Source organism: Podarcis vaucheri (genome assembly GCF_965113315.1).
Source record: "Podarcis vaucheri genome assembly, chromosome: 10".
In the NCBI taxonomy this organism is placed as follows: domain Eukaryota; kingdom Metazoa; phylum Chordata; class Lepidosauria; order Squamata; family Lacertidae; genus Podarcis; species Podarcis vaucheri.
The window spans coordinates 22449024-22472914 of NC_138748.1; the positions used below are offsets into that span (position 1 = coordinate 22449024).

Genomic DNA, 23891 nt, shown 5'->3' on the forward strand with positions numbered 1-23891 from the left:
TATTTCATTACTGCAGTGTAACATATTTGCATGAGCTGAAAGCAGGAGGGTTGCAGCTCTCCTTGAAAGAGGGAAAATGTGCTTGCCAAGGTAGATTTTATGTAATGGTTGTTTGCTTCTGGGTGATGAATCAGGCTCAAGGGTTCTTTTAAAAAGAAAACACACACACACACACACACACACACACACACGCAAGCTGCTGGATTTTATGCAGCTTTTGAAGAATGACAAGCAAGCTTGCCAGTAACAGGAGCAAATGCATCACCACCTTTCCTAGCCTGAGAAGGGAAAGGAACGCTGCCTTAAAACTCATTCATTATCTGAGGGAAAATCAAATGTGGTGGCATATTGCCGGGGCTGCTTTATTGCCATCATTTAGAAAGGTCAACTGAATTAATCGACTTCTCACCAAACATACTGTTAAGCTCCCCACTTCCTGACATATTTATGAGAAAGTGACAGGTAGGAAGAAGATGACTTGTCGTTTCTGCTGGTTTCTCCCCCCCCCTTTCAATTTTACACTGCAGAACCATGATTAACTTTCGGGTTGGAGTTGTTCAGGAAAATAGCTGCTTTGGCACTGGGAAGGGGGATGGGGATGGGAGAAGAAGTTCCCTCCGGTGTTTTACATAGGAAGGAGAGGAGACGAGGGATCCATTTGAGGAGATGTGTGGCTCCTCAGTTGGTTTCAAAACATGTGTCCACAAACTGTATAAGGTCTATAAAAAATAAAATTTAAAAAACTATTTTTATCATATTATTCAGCTGCTGTTATTTGCTATTTCTCTTTCCCTCATTGTGAAGTGATACCTCTTAACAGATATATTAATGGGAACCTTTTATTATTATTATTATTATTAATAATAATAGTAATAATAATAATAATAATAATAATTTCTGCTGTTGTACTTTAATGGCTGTATTATGTTAAGGGATGTAGCAAGTGTTTGCTTACATTAGATATATTAATCTCTCCTTCTCTCTCTGTTTTACACACACACACAGGCTAGCCTGACAAGTCAGTTTCCATTACCTACTTTATAGGTAGGTTGTCTTCTGCCTTTATTCCCAAGCAGACCGTTTTGCTGATTCCAAATGGCAATGCTGGTCAAAACAGGGCAGAACTATTAGAAGCCACGGTTTTCCCCCACCCCCTTTTAAAAGAAAACACTTCTGAGCTTTTCTATGGGGCAGGGGGGGGAACAGCACAGGGTATATGATAAAGGGTCAGAACTCACAATGCTCTCCAGTGAAAAATGCACTTACTGGCATTGTGTTGTGATCTTTTGAATGACCACAGAAGCTTAGACCTCTTCTGGTTAATGCTGTCCTTTTTACCTTGCATATGTCAGTTCCAGCTGCAACAGACATTCCCTACTGGCCTTTCTGACTGTCAGGGTTGTGTGTGTGTGTGTGTGTGTGTGTGTGTGTGTGTGCTTGTGTGCATGTGTGTCTATAAGTCATTTGCCACAGTCCTTAAAATGTAGTCTGGCAGAAATTCAATAACTGTTTGCGATATTCTCATTCAGCCTTCTTGCTCGGTGGCTTTTAGCTCCCAATGTGACATATAGTGGCATTTTGCTGTAATCCAGCTATTGGAAGCAGGTTAAAAAGGCAGCCTGGCGTCTCATGTAATTGGCTCCCAAACACAGAGAAAGTCTGCTGTTTTATTTTTTTGCACTGAAAACCCCGAGAATCGGATTATACAAACATACTGCTTTTTTCGTTTTTGCTTTAGCTGAGTAAAACACCCATCTGAGTGAGTGTCCTGCAAAAAAAATAAAAATAAAAATGTTTTAGATTAATGAGGATTTGGTGGAGGTGGTGAGAAGCTGGGAGCACACAGGGGTTCCTTTGTATTTCTCTCTGAAAGAGTAAAATGTGGAGGAGGGAGGGGAAGAAAGTCTATTAAGGGTTTCGACTAAAGCGGAGAAGAAATGCATAAATAGTAAACAGCATAAAAAAAGCCCCCACAACTTCCGATAAACAAGGCACTTACCTTGCCAAAAGAGTAGTTTCAGTCCTGGACGCCTCCTGCATATTTGAATCCGTTAGTTCAGGTGACCACATACCACTGGTGTGATGCTGAGGAGACGGCTCTGGGCACGCAGAGATAGGGCAGGCGATGGTTGTCTCTATAGATCCTGTAATAGGAGGGAAATCTCCGTGCAGCAGGCTCAGATCCTTTTACTTGGAGCAGAGAGCTCTGTGTCGCTGGCTGGCTGTCGGAAGCTCACAATCCAATGCAGGAGGGGGAGGAGGAGAAGAGAGAGGAGGGGAGAAAAGAGAGATGCTCGCTAGCTTTTCTTCCTCCTCCTCCTCGTTTCCATGGTGGTTACTGGTGCATCGTTCACCCGATCAGTTGTCACACTGACATGGTGCTGCCTGCTCAGCGGTCATTAATAACTGAATACCCTCCACTCCCCAGAGAGCAGCCAATAGCCGGAGAGTGCCAAGACGTAGCTGCTGGGGTCTGGTTGGTGGAGGCAACCTGTCTGTTAGATGACATTGCTGCTTAGGGTACAAATAAGCGGGGGAAGAGACCCATTCTCGGCTTCTCGGCATTCTTTTCCCAGACACCAAAGGAAGAGGCATGATTGGATGCGCTGGGCTGTATTTAATGGGTTTAGGGCAAGGACCGAGAGAGCGTTCAAAGAGCATGATTCAAACTAGGTAAATCCCTAGCTATGCGAGGTCATTAGTAAATGAAAAAGCATTTCTCTTTCTCTCTCTCTTTTTGCAGAGTTGTGATCTACTTGCAACACCTTGCACTGTATTGCAGCTCCCATATGTTCTTTTAATACCTAGGTTTTTGCTTCGTACTGACTGGCAGCCAAATCCATCTTTGCTCATTTCCAAATATGGAGTCACTAAGCAAGCAGCCGGAGAATCGGCAGAATTAGTAAGCAGATAGGTACCCACAGAAATGGCGAGTTTTGTTTCTCCTCCTTATGTGTACAGTTCATTGGATAGCTGTAAATCAGCTGGGGGTTTTTTTTTGAGCGGTTTTTCTTCTTCTTTAGTTTGTTTCATGCTTTTTCTCAATTTCTAGGCAAAGTAACCTATCAGAAACCTAGTCTGAAAATTTGCAGAAATTTAGGACGGGCTCTAAAAAATATATTCTTAGTGCAAAATACAAATCTGCACTGGGTTACTTCTAAAAATAGTCGGATTGCAAAATGTTGCTTGCAAGTTCCCCAAGAAGTTTTGGTAATCAACAGGTCAAATCTGAGAAAGGGTTGGATTTACTGTACACATTCACAGATATAGCCCAGCTTTTGGGAGGCCACCCTCTAGTGGAATAAAATAAAACTTCTCATCTGTTTTCCTCAGCATGTCTTGGGCAGTCATATATAATAACAACATTAGGAGTTTCCAGTGACTGCAAGCAATGACCTTCTTAATGAAATTAATAGTAGAATACTGTAAGCTACTTTTTTTTGCATGTAACAAACACACATTTAAATATAAAAAGCTGCTGCTTCAGTAATATGGCATACTTCCAGTGCTATATTGTTATACAGTTTTACTAGCACTGCAGGGTGTTACATTCTGACTTCATTGGAAAGTTTTAAAGGTGGATAGTCAATGTTTCACAGCTCAAACTGGTGGTTTTGAACTGTTAAAATATTATCTAAGATCATTATCTAGGTGCTCATATCTCTTGTACAGTAGTTTCTTGGGTTACACACGCTTCAGGTTACATATGCTTCAGGTTACAGATTCCGCTAACTCAGAAATCGTGCTTCAGGTTAAGAACTTTGCTTCAAGATGAGAACAGAAATCGTGCTCCAGTGGCGCGGCAGCAGCAGGAGGCCCCATTAGCTAAAATGGTGCTTCAGGTTAAGAACAGTTTCAGGTTAAGAACGGACCTCCGGAACGAATTAAGTACTTAACCCGAGGTATTGCCTTTCTAAATCATAACCACTGTATTGCCCTTCTAAATCATTAGGATTAAATATAAGCAATCATGTTGCTTTCTGAATTATGTCATTCATTTCCCCCCCTAAAAGAAAAGAACCCCGTTTAACAGGATAATTCAGAGAAAGCTGGCTTATACCAAGTTAGACTATTGGCTCATCTCTGTCAGTACTGACTACACCAGAGTTTCCCAAACTTGGGTCTCCAGCTGTTTTTGGACTGCAACTCTCATCATCCCTGACCAGGGGGGAAGCTGCATGCTTCGGCACTGTGGGGGGAGAGCAGACGGGGGTGTGGCTGGCACGTGTCCCAGGGGCGTGGGGTGTGTCCCACAGGGGCGTGGCACATGTTCCAGGGGCGTGGTTAGTGTCCTTGGGGGCCTGGCGCCTGGTGCGGTGAGGGGTGCGCGGGGCATGTCCGGGGCAGCGGCTGCAATGGTATCCCCCTCCCCGATGGTGCTGGGGCGGTACGCTCACTCTGCCCCCCTTTCCTCCACCAGTGTCCCTGACGACTGCTTCTGCTAGCTATGGATGTTGGGAGTTGTAATCCAAAAGCTGCTGGAGAAACCCTGGGCTACACTGATTGGCTAAGGCCTGCCAGAGTTTCAGACAGGGGTCTTTCCAACCTCTCCAACCTGGAGAGTAGAGTGGTTCCACTGAGTGGTTTCACTGAGCTATCTATGGGCCTTCCCTTAATTCTGAGCACGTTTACTCAAAAGTAAGTTCCACTGTATTCCATGGAGCTTTCTCCCTACAAGTATAGGTTTGCGGTCTTCAGAGGTTTTTTTTAAAGCAGGCATTTGAAAATATTGGCATTCATTCTGATGTAGTGTTTCACTGCCAGGGGTTGTCTCCGTGGTGAACACTGAAATTCCCTCTGCTCATTTAGGTCTTTCAACACACTTGAATGAAGGATATAGCTTTGGATGCTCAAAGGGAGCTGTTCTGTTGAAGTAAATGGGGGAAGCAAGACAGGCAGGAATTATGTGTCTTCAACAGAAGATGCTGGGCCTCAGAAGAACCTTTCTTGCATATGGGCAGCATTTACTAGATCACACAAACTTTACACCTGTACACGCTAGTATCCTAAGTCAGATACAGTATGCAATATTTTTGATGGGAGTGTGGGGAGATTGGGAGAGGAATTTCAGGTTGTGCACTTATTAAGTACCTACATAAGTGGTTCATTTTGGTTGATTGCTGTGGACTGTATAATTGGAGGTGTAACTAATCAAACCAATTCAAGTACACTCTCATAAGGGGAGTAAGGTGCTATAATCTAACATATTTTAAATCACTTGCTTGATGAATTACAGGTATACTCTACAACAATTCTAAGCAATATTTAAATAATATACTTTATTCATAGCTGATAAATGTTTTAATTTTCAGTTGGATTATTTTTCTTTTTTTAAAAATGATATTCATTAGAAGTTTAAAAATTACAGAAAAAAGAAAAAAGAAAAGAAAAAAATTAACAGGACATACATTATAATACAAAAAGAAAAAAAAAACCATAAAAGACAATACAACAATGCAGCAAAAAAGGAACAATAACATTAAAACACACATCCATATTCCATATCTTTATCTTTCATTTACTTGTTTCATCGATCTCCTCACACCTCCCTTTTTGTATTCTAATTCAATTAATTGTTTCAGCAAATTCTTTCCATCTTTCTCAATTTTTATTCTATAATTTATCTTAATGGTCTAACCTATTAATTAACTCAGCAAATCCTTTCCATCTTTCACTATATTCTGTCATTAAATTACCTTAATTTATTTTAACCTTATCTTCCCATAAAAAGCCTTAAAACTTAAACTTAAAACTTAATACTTATTTATACATAACTCCTTATATCATTTCTACTAAAGCCAAATAGTTTCATTCCAACATTTTTCCTAACACTCATTAATTTTACACTAATTCTCAAAATGATTTTTTTTTGGAAAAAAACTTTCTTCCAATCTTCATCCATCGTCTCTTCTTCCTGGTCTCGGGTTGTGTCAGTCCTTTCTATCCATTCCATCTAGTCCATCAACCTGGTGATCTTCTGTCCGAGGCTCTTAAGTCTTTTCCATGTCCCTTCTGCAGATCTTCTTCTTGTTTATACCTGCACTTTACTTTGTCTTTTGTTGATCTTTTTCTTAATTTCTTTCCTTTCTCATTGAGGAGTAGGTCTCGGGGAAACTCCAACCCAACAATATCTCCATCCCCCCTTGACAGGTCAGCCCATTCTCCACAGTCAGCACTGTAATCCAAAAAGTATTTGAAAGCATGTTTCAAAGTCCCTCCAAAGCTAAGAGCCCCCACAACTCCAGACCCCCCCCTGGCCCAAACCCAAATCCCAAAAGCCGAAACGGCCCTGCATAGGGGGATCCATCCAACTTCCCATCTCCAAACCAAACAGTACTCCATCTCTCAAATCTGACTTTCTCCAGGTTCAGTCTTCAAAGACTGCAGCTTATGCTCCTGCAGGGCCTCGGGTCTCTCCATTTGTATTAGTTGAGGTTCAACAACAGACTCCTCCATTATCTTCTGCACTTGCCCTGTCTGAGCAGATTCCTGGCTTGGTTCCTGAATGGTTTCTATATGCGTATTCACTGTTTGTCCAAAATTACTGACTGCAACAGTCATCAAATCCATCTTCTCATGCAGCTGCTCCAACAAAGCGCTTGCAATATTAGGGTCTCTTATCAACCAAGGTTTGGCAGCTTGAGTACAGAACTGATCAAGGACCAGTTGCTGCCGCCTCCACCATAGAGAAGTTCCAAAACACTTGACTAATAATTAATATTGATGGGTCATCAGTTGTCATTATGTCTGAAAAAGATATTAACTCGCCTCTTTTTCAAGGAAACCAATGTATGCAGGACTGCTTACCATCAACAATAGCATCCGGCCTGTCCTAGGAGCTTGGACATGACCAGTGAGTTAATAGTTTCATTGTTGTCGTTTTGAATGGTAGATATCTGTACTATAGCACAAACTGCTTTGGACAGCAATCCCAGTTTCAGAAGTTTGGCAGGTTATTTGGTATTGATTTACTTACTTGTTTTTCTAAAAGGTCATGTGGCATTTTGGCTTTTTGAGCTGATGGAAGAAGTTAAATTGTAATATGCTGAAGAGAAATTGCTGAAAGTAGGCTATAGGTGGGGAACGTGTGACCATCCAGATTTTTGGGGGACTCCAGCTCCCATCAACCTGACCCAGGAATGATGGGAGTTGGAGTACAACAACATCTAGAGGGATGTTGCCTCTCCCTGAAGTAGTTTGCCAAGAGGATTCAAACTCATAAATGGCAGGAACAAGCAGCACAAGAACAAGTGGGCAAATCTCTTCAGCAAGTTTTTGCATATGGTTATGATGATTTCTCAATTGCGTTCAAGTTAGAATTCTTGCCAAAGAGCATGCAAAGTCTCTCTTAAAAGGAAACTAAAGACTGAGGGGATTCCTGACAGACAGAAGCTAGGGTAAATGCTGTTGGAGAAATAAAACATGTTGAAAATGCTAAAGCCTCCCCAGCTTCAAAAGTAGAAAACAAATCCTCTGGGACTAATGTAAAAACCCAAAGTGTTTCTTCACCAGTTATTTAATTTTATTATTATAAGAATATAACAACCCTCCTTTACTTTCCTTAAGAGGAAAAACACACACACACAAACCTTGATTTCTTTTTAAAAGCATGTTAGTTTTCTTTTTTCTTGCAACCTGGCAGCAGTGCCATTCCATTGGCTGCAGAGAGAGACCAGAAACTCCTTTCCTTGAACCATTATCATTCCAGCTGGGTGTTATAAGAACTTTATTATAAAGACTACTGCTGGAGTTAGTTTGTTTCTCCCTCCTCTCATTTCCTTTTCCTTTTGTTCTGTGGCTTTTAGACTTCTGCCTGGCGGGGCAGGAACTGTCTCATTACTCATATTTGGAAACCACTCTGGGATCTCTTTTTGGCTGAAGAGCAGAGTCAATATGCTTCACATCATGCATATTCACACATTTAAAATACTACCTATGAATTTTAGCATATTATGTGGCTTACAGCACAATCCTATCCATGTCCACTCAGGAGTACTCCCAGGTATTTGCGGTCTTTGTATGCATGTGTTTTAAATTTCCTGATTGCTAAATATATTTCAAGACCATAAATCCCCAACAACATTTCTACATTTAATGCAAATTTGTCTTCCATTGTGTTTATAGTCAGCAATTCAAGTGCAAAGGCTACATTAAATTCATTTGCTATTGGCCAGTGCTAAAACCTTAATGGTGAAATAGGAAGCTTGAAGGAAAGAAAAATGGGAGAATAAAGAAAGCTGCACTACAGTGAAGTAAAAACGTCTAATAAAGTAAAAGCTTTTTTTTTTACTGTTTTCCTCAAGGATACAATATGTATATGAAATAAAGTTCAAAGGCATCAAAATTATTTAGATGCATAATAGAAAGGCTGTAAAAACGCCTAGTACAAATACTGAAATGCACAATTTGTCCCTTGTTTACAGTGGTATGTGGAAAAGAAAGGAGGGGAAAACTAGTCCTTTCTCCAGACCAGGAATTCAGTCCTAGAAATAATCATAGGGTGGCACATGCAGAAAATGCAAGGTTGGGGTTTTTTTGTTGTTGTTGTTTTGTGGCATTCTCAATAAAGAGCTAAATGAAAACATAACCCAGTTTATGTTCCTTCAACTTTCCAGGCATTTAATTTCCTAAAATATAACAGCAGGACTCAAAAGTGACAACAGGTGAAACAGCGAAACATGCTTATTATATATAGCCTTCTCTTTTACTGATCATTATGGTAGGCTCAGTCAGCTTGTTAGTTCTGTTAATTTGGGGAAGTTATAGGTACATTCAGATTTAGTAGAGTAGTAGATTTGCAAAGTTGGAAGGGTCCCTCGGGGTCCAACCCCCTGCAATACAGGAATCTTTTTGCCCATTGTGGGGCTCAAACCCACAACCCTGAGATTAAGAGTCACATGCTCTACCATCTAAGCTATTTGTTTTCAAAATATTTCTCAAATTCTAATATAACCCAGGATGTCTATTCAGACCGGTCAGTTGGAATGATTTCAGAGAGATGTTAGTTAATATGCGCTTCTCTTTCCCTGCCAGGAAGAGAATGAGAATATCTGTGATGAGTTCAGCAGCCATGTGTGATTTGAACTTCCCTTATTCACAGAAATTTTATTTATGTACTCAAGACAGTGTACTTGACTATCCTCCTCAGTTTTACCCCCACAATGTGGTTAACCACACAGCTACCTACAAAAACTTATGTCTGAGGAACACTATTATGACTAAAGAGGAATGAGCAAACATTAATACTTGGGAGTAAACTCTACTCCCAGCAGGTAGGTGAGTGGCGGATTTGCCAAATGCACTTTTAGATAAACTGCAGCCCTCCCTACCAGCCTTTGGGAAACCATGTTTTGCTACTGGTACTAATGCTGCTGCTGTCATTAGAACATGATGAAGAGTCATAGCTCAGGGGACAGGGTATCTGCCTTGCATGCAGAAGGTTGCCAGTTCAATCCCAGGCATCTGTATCCTTTATAGGACTGGGTTTGTCCCATGTGAAACATTGGCAGTCAAGTACTGAACTAGATTGACCAATAGTCTAATGCAGAACAAGGCAGAACCATATATTCCTAGCATATTTCTCATTATGTTAAGTAGAGGAGATGGCTGAACCTTGTTATAAAGTTTGAAGGTGCTTATGTGGACATAAACCAGTGCATACTTCTTTAGTTTGAAAGACTGAAAGGTTTCAAATGAACAACTTTTATTCGTCAGAATGAATAGAAGTACTGTATCAAAACTCTGTCCTGTCCCCCGCCTCCCATCCAAAGGAAAGTTGACACTTAAATTTTAAGCAATCAGAAAAAAAATCTCTCCCCTCAATTTTTAAAAACTGACCATATTATAGAACTTTCATTTTTTTCCTTAGTCTTTTACAAGGTAGTTCTGTAAATGTGTGAGTCCTCTTTATAGGATATTTAATTTAAAAAGCCATAAAGCTGAATATTATTGCAGTGTACATCATTGGCAAAAGAAAAAAGAAAAAAGGACAAGCTGCTGTTAGTTTATATTGAGTATTACCTTACTATATACCCTTATGCTGTTTGTGTTTTTTAAATCAGGGCTAAGTCTTAAAAGGACAGAATTATTTGTTATGCAAATGCTGCAAATGTTTCTTTAATTTTGCTCCATAACTTGGAGAATATACATACAGTGGTACCTCAGGTTAAGAACTTAATTCATTCCGGAGGTCCATTCTTAACCTGAAACTGTTCTTAACCTGAAGCACCACTTTAGCTAATGGGGCCTCCTGCTGCTGCTGCGCTGCCAGAGCACGATTTCTGTTCTCATCCTGAAGCAAAGTTCTTAACCTGATGCACTATTTCTGGGTTAGCGGAGTCTGTAACCTGAAGTGTATGTAACCTGAAGCGTATGTAACCCAAGGCACCACTGTACTTGGAGAATGTAAACAGCGTTTCTGTGCACTCTGGCACTAGTCACAGTGTCCTGTTGTGCCAGAAGTGGTTTATTCATGCTGGCCACATGACCCGGAAAGCTGTCTGTGGCCAAACGCTGGCTCCCTTGGCCTGAAAAGTGAGATGTGTGTCGCACCCCATAGTTGCCTTTGACTGGACTCAACCATCCAGGGGTCCTTTGCTTTTTTACCTTTACCTCTCCTTTTGGTTCCCACGTCTTATTGTTTAGTGGAGCAATTATGAGTATCCATTTCCATCTACCTTATTTTATTTTTTCCACTGATGACTATGAACAGCTCCATGCAGTACTCTTGTATGTTAGCGGTGTGCTTTTGTCTGCATAAACTTGAGTCAATATGAGCGTATAAACCTTGACTAGCAAATTTGAGACTCAGCATCCTGGGCTTAGCCAGGGAAGATCAGGGGTGTGCAGCTGCCCCCTCCTAAATCAAGTAAATAAATAAAAATACTTCACTAACTTGACCAATTGCGTTTCAGAGAACTCGGTTATGCCCCAACATAATGCCTGCCCCCCTTAAAATAAATCCTGGCTTCACCCATTCGCGGCATATTATTTGGTTTCAGTGATGTTCACATTCACTATTGAAAGAACAACAGCAGAAAAAAGGAATAGATGAATGGCCGGATTTGCTCTGCTACTTATGAATGAAATTCTAGCTCCTTTTCTACAGTTCTTGTAGAAAGCTCATCTTTTGGCAAAGATAAGCTTTGGTTATAATTAGGTGCATAATTTACCAGCATATACAGTATACACATGCACACAAACATTTTAGACACTGCAGCTGTGATCATGAAGGTATTTAAACTTACTGTGGACTGAAATCCCAAACTGCTGCAAAACAGCACATTAAACATCACATAAATAGAAACCTCAGTGTTTTGACTTTCCCAACCTAGTTAATCATTTGCTTTTCCCTAGGCTGAACTTGACTGAATGCTGTGATGGGGGTGGCATATGGCTGGTAGAAGTTACTAGATTTGTTCTATTTTAGGAATGGAAGCAAGTAGTAAAAATTTGTCCCTTTTCTACCCTGAGCCGATATCCCAAAATACTTAGAACTTTAGTACTTAGCACCATGGGGTTTTTTTATTTACTTTTTTTCCTTTTTGAGAGTGGGGGCAGGGGGAAAGAGAGAAGTAAAAGACAACATAATAGCTGCCTTTAAATATTTGAAGGGTGGTCACATAGATGACAGAGCAAATTTCTGATATGACTAAACATTCGGAAGTATTTCTGATGCAAGCTGTTCTATAGGGGAACCGACTATCTGAGAATGTGGTGGACTTCCTTAAAGTTTTTATGGGGTTTTTTTATTCAAACAAACAAACATCAAGCTAAAATTAAGAATAAAAACAGTTATAAAAGGAGGAAGAATAAAATTACAAAATAATAAAATAATAACCATGATAATCAGCCCTATGCTTTTAGCTGGTAATAAGGCTTAATAATAAGATTTATACGTTTCCACAATGGTTGTATTCATTTAAGAGCAATTGCTGCCTTTTGAATCAATGCCCACCCCCTTCCAAGGGTTGGAAAGAGTTGGAAAGAGTTGGAAAGACATATTCTTTCCTTAGAAGTATAGCCTAATTCAGCCATCAATCAGAGTTCCTGACTCTGTGGAGGTAGCCCTATGCATGTTTGCATGCATAAACCTCCTTCAGATGGAAGCCAATCATGTGCCAGCCAAGGACATGGGCAGCAATACATTGACATCTAGGCAGTGTGGCCATTCCATGTGGATCACCCCTTCACATATCCATTCTTACCCATTCTTACCCAAGAATGTATGAATATGGCTTTTCTTTTGTAGGCCAGGTTGGAATCATAACAGATCACATCAGTATCTAGACTTGGAAGATCTACACGCTCAGTGTCTGTAAGTGAGTGGCTAAGTGGTTGGGAACGCATTAGCAGTTTCCACATAGGAATCAATGGAAATCATTGACTCGTTATGTGAACGCTCCCCCAACAAACGGTTCCCTGATAACCCATTGTGTTCGGATAGTGAGACCTGTGTATGCAAGTTTAGCACATTATTTGCATTTTTAAAAATATATAGCCCACCTTTCATGGTGCACTGTCCTCAGAAGGCAACTCGAAAACAGCTTTCCCTAATCTGGTACCCTCCAACTCTCATCATCCCTGACCATTGGTCATGCTGGCTGGGGCTAAGGGGAGCTTTAGTCCACATCACCTGGAGGGCTCCGGATTAGGAAAAGCTGCTCCAAAACAGCAGTTTTCCGTACATTTTATTATGTACATACTAAAACATGTAAATCGCATTGAAATGTAATGCCAAGGGATACGTATGATGAGGGGTGTTCTACAATAAGCAGACATTACTGTCGATGTGATTGATGTAATTGTCTGAAATTTGCCGTGATGAAAGAGAAGTGAACCACATCTCTGTTGAGAAAGCAGTACACAATGGCATCAAGTAGTCTAGTCTCTGCCAATAAAATGTAAACAAGACCCTCAAAGGTGCAAAGAAACCACTTCAGGTATTCTGTACTCACTCTGTTTATTCACAATTGTGTGGTTGCTACTTGAGAGACAATGACAAATTTCAGTTGCCTCTCCTGAGTGCAGCAGTCTTTTCAGTGCTCGTAGTTCCAAAGAGCTGTTTGTATGGACTAGGAGCCGCATTTACACCCAGATGTTGGGGAGATATGCAGCAAGCTGCTGTCTTTGTTTTCCTGTTGCTTCAGCAGTACAGCAGGACCAGCCTTTAGGTATCAGCTGGGTACCCTGTACAGTGGTACCTCGGGTTAAGAACTTAATTCATTCTGGAGGTCTGTTCTTAACCTGAAACCGTTCTTCACCTGAGGTACCACTTTAGCTAATGGGGCCTCCCACTGCCACTGCACCGCTGCCGCACGATTTCTGTTCTCATCCTGAAGCAAAGTTCTTAACCCGAGGTACTATTTCTGGGTTAGCGGAGTCTGTAACCTGAAGCATCTGTAACCTGAAGCATCTGTAACCTGAGGTACCACTGTAGGTGCATGGACTTCAGCCATGTCCATCGATGCTGATCGACTGATGCTAGCTGGCTCTAGCTGCTTACTTTCAGGTAAGGTTATCAGAAGACTAAATTCAGAGCTGTGAAGGGGATCCAAAATCTGCATTTGTCATTGTCTTGGTCCAAAAATCCATAGACATGTAATAACTAGAGACCTACAGACGTTGGTGAACATTCTGGGTTCATTTGGGAAATATCTTTTGTCTCTGCCAGGGCAAAAGTGGCAGTTGTCTTGAGGGTGTGTGTGATAAGCATTTTGTCTAGCCAGGCCCCCCAACAAACCAGAAGCTAATTTCTGATCTCAGGCTAAGATTGTGCAATACCATAATCATAGGTTTACTTTTCTTTCTATGATGCCATAGTTTATACAGTGCCATTGATATTACAATTAAGTATTAAGACCACCCTGTTCGTGACCATTCAGAACAAAAGATTGATGCTGAACTTGGGTGACAGTAATTTCTGGTAATGGCCAAAACGGGCTTAGATTTCATTAGTATTCAAGCTTATTTGCTTACATGTGAAATCCGACTTAGCTTCAGGCTTGTACATATCTGATACACCAAACGGAGCAATAAATCTTTAAAAGATATAAATGTTTACAGTAGCAACACAACTTGCAAATAGAATTTTTAATGCGTGTTTTTAATTTGCTCTTTTTATTTGAAAACCGTAAATAGTGCAAATTGTCTTTGAGTCAAATGATATCATCCATTTAGAAGAAGATAGATGATATATTTCAGTGAAACGGCAATATCTTCTGCTGGAGAAGAAAGAAAAAGATTTATGCATCTGTGTAATTTCTGCAGATTACTATGTTTAGTAAAAGTTCACTTTAGCAAGAGGAGAGGAGAGTTTGGCTTCACCAATTATTTTGTTTGGGTCCTACCAAACTAAGGGCTGTTAAATATATTATAATCCTGTAAGTGGTGGACTTTGGCAGCTCAAATTTCAGTGATGCCTTGTGGGTTGCCAAAATCCTGCACCCCCTACCTCTTGCCTTGGACTTCATAGTTGCAATGCCTGCACCTGGTGTGACCATACCAGTCGTTCTCCCAATAATAATAATAATAATAATAATAATAATAATAATAATAATAATAATAATTTTATTTATATTCCACCTATCTGACTGGGTTACCCCAGCCAGTCTGGGCAGCTCCCTTCAAAATATTTTTTTAAAACCCTCAAACATCAGATCCACTTGTGATCTTGTGTGTTTCAGAACTGCAACACAATTGGACTGAAAATTGGTACCCAGTCATAGCTTAATGTGTTACTACACTTGCTTGGAACAAGTATCTCTCTTCACATTAGCAAACTAGTTCTCTGTGTTCAGTGAATAAGCCCTTCCCAAATGACGTGGGGGGGGGGGAATAGCTCAAGCGCTAGGGGAACTTTCCCCCAATGCAGGCCTGCCTCTATTTGCCAGAGAACTCACAGGTCAATTAGCCAGGTTCGAGCTGGCCTAGAAACTAGCATGTTTCCCAAAATACACACAGCGCATCAGGTTAGTGAAGTTACCTTGTAAGGTAGCCTGGGGAGCAACAGAGAAAATGAGTTTTATTAAGATAGTAAAACACAATGACAACTTGATCATTAATGTGAAGCATGTCCCATAGATGGAAGGGTAAAGATGGAACGACAAGTGAGACAGTGTCAAGCCAAGAGGCGGTGTGGTGCTACTGTGGGAGGGGGCAAAGATAGAGTTGGTGGTGTGGAATGGGAAGGGTGGTAGAACCAGAAGCAGAGAGAGGTGTGCCCTCCCTTCCTTATATTCTGTAGGAAGCTGAAGAAGGTAGAGTGGGGAACCTTAGCATTAGGCTAAATCCAAAAGGTAAGAGAAGAGACTTTCCTGGCCATAGGGTCACCATATTAGGCAGAGTCTACTGGAACTGTGAGTCCCCAAAAAGTTGTGCTCTCAGTCTCAGGTTACATCTCCCTTAGCAAGTTTCAGTTCATTTGGCCTTTTAAATAAATGCTAAGTGTTTTATCTTGTGAACTGCCCTGAGATCCTAGGATGAAGAGCAGTATATAAATCATCATCATCAATCATCATTTAAGTTTTATTTCTCTTTCAGTTATACCCTTGACACAGAAAAATGGATAATTGTTTCTTTTTTATTTATGTAACTTGTTCCAGTGTGGCTCTTGCTTCTGCATGGGAGTGGCCTATTGGCAAACCATTTGCAATGGTGATGCAACCCTGTTGTTTGAAGAAAATAAAACACTGAAGGAAAGCGCCAACTATCGTAACTGGTTAAGCACATTCAACTAAAACTTTTCTCATATTTCAATATTTTTTTTCTTTTTCTTTTTCTTCCCCCCCTTATCTCCGTTTTACAGGAGCCTGGGTAAACTGGTGATATAGGATGCAATGTTTTGGGTATTGCTTCATTGAGGTTTTCAACAAATTGCTAAAATTGCTGCTGGCTAATCACATGTAACCAAGGCAGAACGCTTCTCACACACTGCTGTTTGCATCTCACAAGCTGTCAGCGATACCAAGTTCCCTCATCCTCACTGGTATAAACACACAGGTTTAAGTGCCTGTGCTTCTTTAATTTTCCACTGCCACAAATTTACTCAGAATGCTTTGAAAGCCTCCTGGTAGCATCCATTGTAGTCTTAGGCATGAGATGGGCACCAACACTAGGAGACAGGATGAACTTTAAACTAAGGTTATAGGGATAAACAAGGGAATACTCACATATTGGGTTCTTAAAGTGTTTGTTCACAGTTTCTGAAGACCCAAGAGACAGTGGTGCTCACATCAGCCTCTTAAGTGGCTTTTGCTTCAGGCCAAATCCCCATAACCTCTGCCTTCACTAGGTACTTCCACAACTCAGTCCAGCCACAGTGGACAATCTGCCTCTGAACCCCAAAGCTCTTCTGGTTGAACTTCCAGCTGCTTGCACAGTTTAGCCCAATTGTGTGACCCTCCTCTGGCAAGACAGGGCAACCTCTCAGACAAACTCAGCCACTAGCTCCCTTAGTCTGATAATCACCAAACAAGTATTACAAGCCTCAATCCTCACCCCACCCCAGCTATTCTCTGGGCTTATTCCTCAGCCACCTCTCTTCAGACCTAAAATTTCTACATTGCAGGGGGTTGGACTAGAACTAGATGACCCTGTGTGTTTTATTCTAGGATACCACAAGTGCAATCCTTGGAAGAGGGTAGATTTGAAGTCAGGCTTTATTTATGTGAATACCTTAAACACTCCTCACTCCTGCAGGCTGTAGGCTTTGTGACTTGCTTGGTGTCCTAATGAAAACATACCTATCAGGTCGCATAGCTCTTGGGGATTGAGGGTGGATCAGTTCATCTAGATCAGTGAAGACAGAGAGTACCATCTGTTGATATTGCAAGAGATCACACCACTTTCTTGTTAATCAATTCTGCAATAAATTCCGTTGATCTAAATGGTTGCTATGAACAGCATCATAGTTCCTCATGTTGCAGAAACAGGCACATGCATCTAAGAACTTGATTGGGGCAGGGATCCCATGGTTCCCAGACATATGCAAATGTGTGTTTAAAGGTGCTTTTATGACCCGTGTCCTTTACATATCACTGAGAGAAACACTGTTGTAGTAATCATAAGTGCTACCCTGTGTTGTGGGTGGGTCATCATATATCTTAAAATGTGGAGAGGGGGAGAGATCATGATTGATTAAAAAAAGGCATGCATCTTAGCAGAAAACACCCATAACTTGGCTGAAATATTTATAGGAGGAAACTAGACATATCTGCACTATAAACATAAAGAAAAAGTGGAAATACTTAAAAGTGTTAAATGTGGCGCTGGAGGGAAACAATTAAAAGTAATGAATGGGAGGTTGGTTAGGCTGAAACAAAGCAGAATATCAGGAGGAAAAAAATATTTCTGAGAATGGGTTGCATTAAACTGTGAAGTAATCTCCCCAGGGGAGTAGTAAAAGCCACATGGTTTAGCACATTAAATAAGTCACTAACAAAACTCTAGGAATTTCACTATAAGGTATGAGGTTGCTAACAAGAAGATCAGCTACATTACATGCTCGACCCATTTTTCTTCCAGTAAAAGTTGTGGCACTGTTTTAAGTGTGTGTTTTTTAAAAAAAATAAAAATAAAATAAGGCTTGCTTTCTTGCTTGCTTTGAGATGGGCTCCCCCCTTTTTATGATATTAGAAAAGAGTAAGGTTTGATTTCATATTGCCAGCGTGAGGTCCTCTGGTGGATGAGGGCAGGAGTAGTCTTTTCCAGAGACTCCCCAGATTTTCCTCTTACCTTGACGAAGCAAGTCAGATCACTCTTTCTCATGCGTTCCTTTCATCTAGGCTTCTTGCTTCTTTTTTTCTTCTTACCTTGGACCCATCTTCACCTCCTCCTGCCTTCTGCTCCTTGGAATCCTACCTTCCAAAAACAAAACAAAAACCCAAACCTTTTTTTAAAAAAATCCTTATGGCGATCACACAGGGTCCCCAGATGTTTAACGGTCTATTGATCCCTATGCCACCACTGTGCTCGCTTCCCTGCTGCCCCCAACCCGTTACAGTGGTACCTCGTAAGACGAATGCCTTGCAAGACGAAAAACGCGCAAGACGAAAGAGTTTTCCGTTTTTTGAGTCGTTCAGCAAGACGAATTTCCCTATGGGCTTGCTTCGCAAGACAAAACGTCTTGCAAGTTCTTGCGAGTTTCTTTCCTTTTTCTTAAAGCCGCTAAGCCGCTAATAGCCATTAAGCCGCTAATAGCCGTGCTTCGCAAGACGAAAAAACCGCAAGACGAAGAGACTCGCGGAACGGATTAATTTCGTCTTGCGAGGCACCACTGTACTCTCGGGTAAAACACTGAGTCCAGACAGTTGTTAAAAGTGAACCAAATAAGTTTATTTTATAAACATTAACAAGTTTATGGTTTCTCAGATAATATTTCTGTCAGTATCTTAACTTTAGTTTCTTTACCGGCCTATACCTTCCTAATACCTTCTGACTGATTAGCTCAACTTTTTGACTGACTCCTCTTAACAAATTCTCTCTCACTCTCACATAAGACTAGCCCAACCCACAGACTTATCCTCTCTGTCTCTTCTAACTCCAGACTGTCTTCTCAACAACTCTAACTTTAACCCCTAACTCCTCCCCTTGGGTTCCCATTGGTTAGTCATTTTACAATTAGTTAACCCTTTCCTTATGAACCCAGTATGATGTCACACACCTAGGAGGGCAAACACCACAATCCTCTTTACTTTCCATCATCTGATGGACTCTTCAGAAAAGGGGAAGGCAGTTTCAGCTTCCCTGCTTCATGGAGGTCATCGTTGACTCCACAGTCAAAATAAAAAAATTCCTTCCAGTAGCACCTTAAAGACCAACTAAGTTAGTTCTTGGTATGAGCTTTCGTGTGCATGCACACTTCTTCAGATACTTCAGGTATCTGAAGAAGTGTGCATGCACACGAAAGCTCATACCAAGAACTAACTTAGTTGGTCTTTAAGGTGCTACTGGAAGGAAGGTGCTACTGGAAGGTGCTACTGGAAGGAATTTTTTTATTTTGACTATGGCAGACCAACACGGCTACCTATCTACTATTGTGACTCCACACTTCATGATAATGATGTTAGGGAAGTAGGCACCTCCTTTTGGAAAAGTGATGGTTTGAACTTGGCGAGTACATAACAACTGACTAGGGAGCTGCCTACTTCCACAAAAGAGCACTTCTTCCTTCATCCACCAGGTGGAGACAGATCCCAACCCGATGACCCTATGCTGGTGGTATATATCTGCACTTCAGATGAGTACCAATCCTACTATTTACTTGTGGGTAACTAGCAACTACATTTCTACTACTTCCACAGACCATCTTGTTAATTATCTGCTACTTTCATGGTAGACTGCTCTACTTTGTTTGGCCTCATAACTCAATTCAGTCTTTTCCCTTTCATTATTTTCTAGTCTGGGAGGCTCCCAACTGTGCCATCTTTTTTTTATAATACAGGAGCAAAGAGGCACATTAAGTTGGAAGACAGCAGGACAGCAGGAACAATGCAACTCAACTGCCCTACATTACATATCTGCTAACTCCATTGATTAGACGACAGGTCACAGCTAACAATCCACAGAGAGTATTTTACAGTGTTTTCTTACCGAATGCAACCCTTAATTGACTGCTTTATGAAAAGGATATGGATGCTTTTGAAACAAAATTGAAAGAAATTTTCTTTCATTTTAAAAAGCACATGTAGGGTGCATGTGGCTTGCTCTGTTTTATTTATGTTCTTCCTCAGATACTTTCATATTTCTTGTCATCTATTCAAAGTAAAAATAAAAAAGCACAAAAGCTAGATGCAGATGTTTAAATACTGGAAGCCTGAGCTAGGATCCAAACAGTAGCTTAAGCTCATGCAAGTGTCCTGAATCATCCGGTGTCAATTTGACATTTTCCTAATGCCATGTCACAAACTTCTTGAGAGTCCTTCTGGGATGTATGTGTGTGTGCAGTTTAAAATAATAATTATGAAAAACTATTTCTAAAATGCATAAAGGTAAAGGTAAAGGATCCCTGACAGTTAAGTCCAGTCACAAATAACTCGGGGGTTGCAGCGCTCATCTCGCTTTACTGGCCAAGGGAGCCGACGTTTGTCTGCAGACAGTTTTTATGGGTCATGTGGCCAGCATGACTAAGCCGCTTCTTGTTAAACCAGAGCAGCATACAGAAATGTGGTTTACCTTCCCGCCGGAGCAGTACCTATATATCTACTTGCACTTTGACGTGCTTTCTTACTGCTAGGTGGGCCCAACAACGGGAGCTCACCCCATTGCGGGGATTCGAACCGCGACCTTCTGATCGGCAAAGCCTAAGAGGCTCAGTGGTTTACACCACAGCTCCACCCGCGCATAAGGGCGCATAAATGCATAAGGAGTCCAAATAAATACAAGAGATTCCCCACTTCAGAAATATCAATCTTCAACTTGTGGAAAATGATCAGAACAGTAACAGGAGGTAGATCTGCTACACACACACACACACACACACACACACACACACACACACACCTTTGCTGTTTACTAATCCAGAACATGCAATGAGGGTTTTTTGTCCTGGTAAATAAATAAGGCAGCAAATAATAGCATATATAATTATAGCCCCAAATTGTACTTGTTTCTGCTATAGGAGAAATCCAGGGCTCAAAATTAAATTTCATCTCCTGACTGCTTGCTCACAGGTAACAACAGTGTTCAGATGAAATTGGTATGGCCAACACACCAACACTTTAGTCACATGCGCTGATTTTAACAGAAAGTGTTTTATATGCATTCATTCAATCCAGGTTAATGCATTTCAAATGTGTTTATATGAATCTTTGCCTTTAGAACATCCTCTTGTAAATCATTCATGCAAGACTTTGCATTCTCTCGTGCACTCGATAGATCTACATTTCTGTTATGAATTCTAAACAGATGATTGTGCCTACAAATCCAGCAAGTATCCAAAACAAAAATACATATGTGGCGGCTACAGCCAGCCACTTGAATATGACAGAATTTAATTTGTATCGGATATGTGCAACTTTTGCCTCTCTGTGCGCAGAGTATTTTGCTGAACAAAAGAAAGGGGGGGAAATATAATCAGCTCTAAACTGTGAGTTTATGGGATAGCATAGTTAATGTATTCCAGAATAATATGTTAAAACATGGATTGAAGATATAATTTATCTTCAAAGGTATCACCCACCAGCACCTCTAGATCACCTTAAGATGATGATGATAAGCATTTATATAGCACATTTCAAGCATCCAAAGTGATTCACATATCTCAGTCATCCTTAAAAAGCCTTGCAGGTTATGGCATTATTATTACCACCAAGTTGCAGGTGGTTGCTTGAAGTTGAGAGAAGAGTATCTTGCTGTGATAACCCTCTCACTGCATTCATTTCTCTCCTGATTTTGACACCCACTTAGTCACTTGGGAATCAATTGTTAAGCAACCCAGCATTGTACATGCATGTGTGAACAAAGCTATTGGCATCTGTGTAAATATTCTATGGGAAGTGGGTGGCACTGTGGGTTAAATCACAGAGCCTAGGACTTGCCGATCAGAAGGGCGGCGGTTCGAATCCCCGCGACAGGGTGAGCTCCCGTTGCTCGGCCCCTGCTCCTGCCAACCTAGCAGTTCGAAAGCACGTCAAAGTGCAAGTAGATAAATAGGTACCACTCTGGCGGGAAGGTAAACGGTGTTTCTGTGTGCTGCTCTGGTTCACCAGAAGCGGCTTAGTCATGCTGGCCACATGATCCGGCTCCCTCGGCCAATAAAGCAAGATGAGCACCGCAACACCAGTCGGTCACGACCAGACCTAATGGTCAGGGGTCCCTTTACCTTTACCTAAATATTCTAAACTGGTTTTCCCCATATTATTGTTGTTGTTGTTTAGTCATTTAGTCATTTCTGACTCTTCGTGACCCCATGGACCAGAGCACGCCAGGCACTACTGTCTTCCACTGCCTTCCGCAATTTGGTCAAACTCATGCTGGTAGCTTCGAGAACACTATCCAACCATCTCGTCCTCTGTCGTCCCCTTCTCCTTGTGCCCTCAATCTTTCCCAGCATCAGGGTCTTTTCCAGGGAGTCTTCTCTTCTCATGAGGTGGCCAAAGTATTGGAGCCTCAGCTTCAGGATCTGTCCTTCCGGTGAGCACTCAGTATCATGTGGACACACATGATACTGAATAATTTAAACAATTTTTAAATCTTAAGAGATGAAAATACCTGAACTGTTTCTTACACCTTTCGAGAGAAGAAATCAGGGTTTGTTTATGCTGTAAATGTTATTTCACACTTCAATCAGTTACCTTACTGTGTAATAAAATACCCTGAAATTAAAATGACCCTTCTTCACAAAATATTACTGTAGGATTCATTTACTATCAAGCTGCCTTGATTTCATCTTATTCCTACTGGAACAGAAAATGATGTCCGACTAATGCATCTGGAGTGGGTTTTTAAGCTGTTGAAAGCACTGTTGTGAAATAAATGGCTTCTGCTTTTGGCCTCAATTACATCTCAAGATCCCCTAGTTCTGCATTCTAACCTGCAGTCCATATACCCTACATTTCCATTTGTCAATGATGATGTTTAGCGTGTGTGTATGTGTGTGTGTTGTACAAGCTGCTCTATAGAGATTTGTTTCATGTGTAATAGGTGAGATTAAAGCACTATTTAAGAAACAAAAATGCAAAAAACTGAAATCCACTTATTTTTGAATATTCAAGTCTAACCAAAAATATTATATTTCATATTACACACACACACACACACACACACACACACACACAGCCTTAAAAAAGAAAAGAAATCAGCACACAACTGGACAGCATGGCTTAATTGTATACTTAAGGTTTATCTTAAACATTATAATATGTGGCCTCATCGGCACTATACGTATTAAGCAGTATCATAGGTCTTTAATCAGTAATGGCTTTCCTGAAAGAGTCTTGGGAACTGTAGTTTGTTAAGGGTGCGGAGAGTGTTTAGGGGATCCCTATTCACCTAACAGAGCTATAATTCTCAGAGTGGTTTAACAGTAAATCTCTGGAAGAGGTTTGCTAAGGAATGCAGTTAAATGAGTCAGTTGAGATGACTCATCCCCCACAATGCACCTGCAGGCATTTTGTGACTCTCTTACCTGTGTTACTGGGCAGATCTGGCAAGTAAGTGCGTATAGAAGGGCTCAGATTACAGCATACTGTGTGAGTCATGGCAGAAGATTGCAGGAGTTGTTGAAGGCTATGTGTTGGAACTGTGGATTTGAGTGAAGACTTTCTGAAGAGATTGGGGAAGAAGTTGGAAACTTGCTGCACTTCAGAACTCAGAGAACTCTGTCAGTAGCAGGACTTTGAAAGCAACTGAACTTAGAACTTGGCTGTGGACTTTAACGCAGCAAGGACTTTGAAGTAAAGAACCCTCTCTGGGCTCAGAGAGAGAAGACTATTTGTAACATCTGTTAATAGTGTGTGTATGTATAGTGGTGTATGTTGGTGTTGGCCTACTAAAGACAACTCTGCTAAACAGCTATGTTCTGTAGTGATCTTAACTGCTTGATTACGCTTCTGCGGTGCATATACCCAACACCTGTAACAAGGTTGATCCTAGAAATGCAGTTAAATTTCTATGTTCAGTGCTTCTCTTTGATATCAAAGTTTCCAAAGATGCACAATATGTGCTATTTTCAAAAGCTTTTCACCTCTTATTCTGCTACATGTCTATATGTGTCTGTATGTTTTCTAACAACAGTGGTGTGGCAGATGTACCTTGTGTGAGCCTCCTAGTGATGGAAAAAGTAAGGAGTTAAAAGTTAGAACTTGACAGTTTAACTATCAAGATAAGACTGTCTGTGAGAACTCAAAGAGGGCTTGTCTGTCAGTGAGTTACAGGTTGGAAAATGCCAAGAT

The 23891-nt window shown here is 40.9% G+C and overlaps 2 protein-coding genes across 4 annotated transcripts in view; one reads left to right on the forward strand and one right to left on the reverse strand.

The window, feature by feature from the left end:
- LRRN3 (leucine rich repeat neuronal 3) overlaps window positions 1-2427 on the reverse strand; it is a 45168-nt gene extending 42741 nt beyond the window's left edge. For both annotated transcript variants that reach the window (XM_082239663.1, XM_082239664.1), the window contains exon 1: window positions 2000-2427. The gene's annotated coding sequence lies outside the window, so the exon portion shown is untranslated. The remainder of the gene's footprint in view (window positions 1-1999) is intronic.
- Window positions 1-23891, forward strand: part of IMMP2L (inner mitochondrial membrane peptidase subunit 2) — a 480193-nt gene that overhangs the window by 207292 nt on the left and 249010 nt on the right. The window lies entirely within an intron of this gene.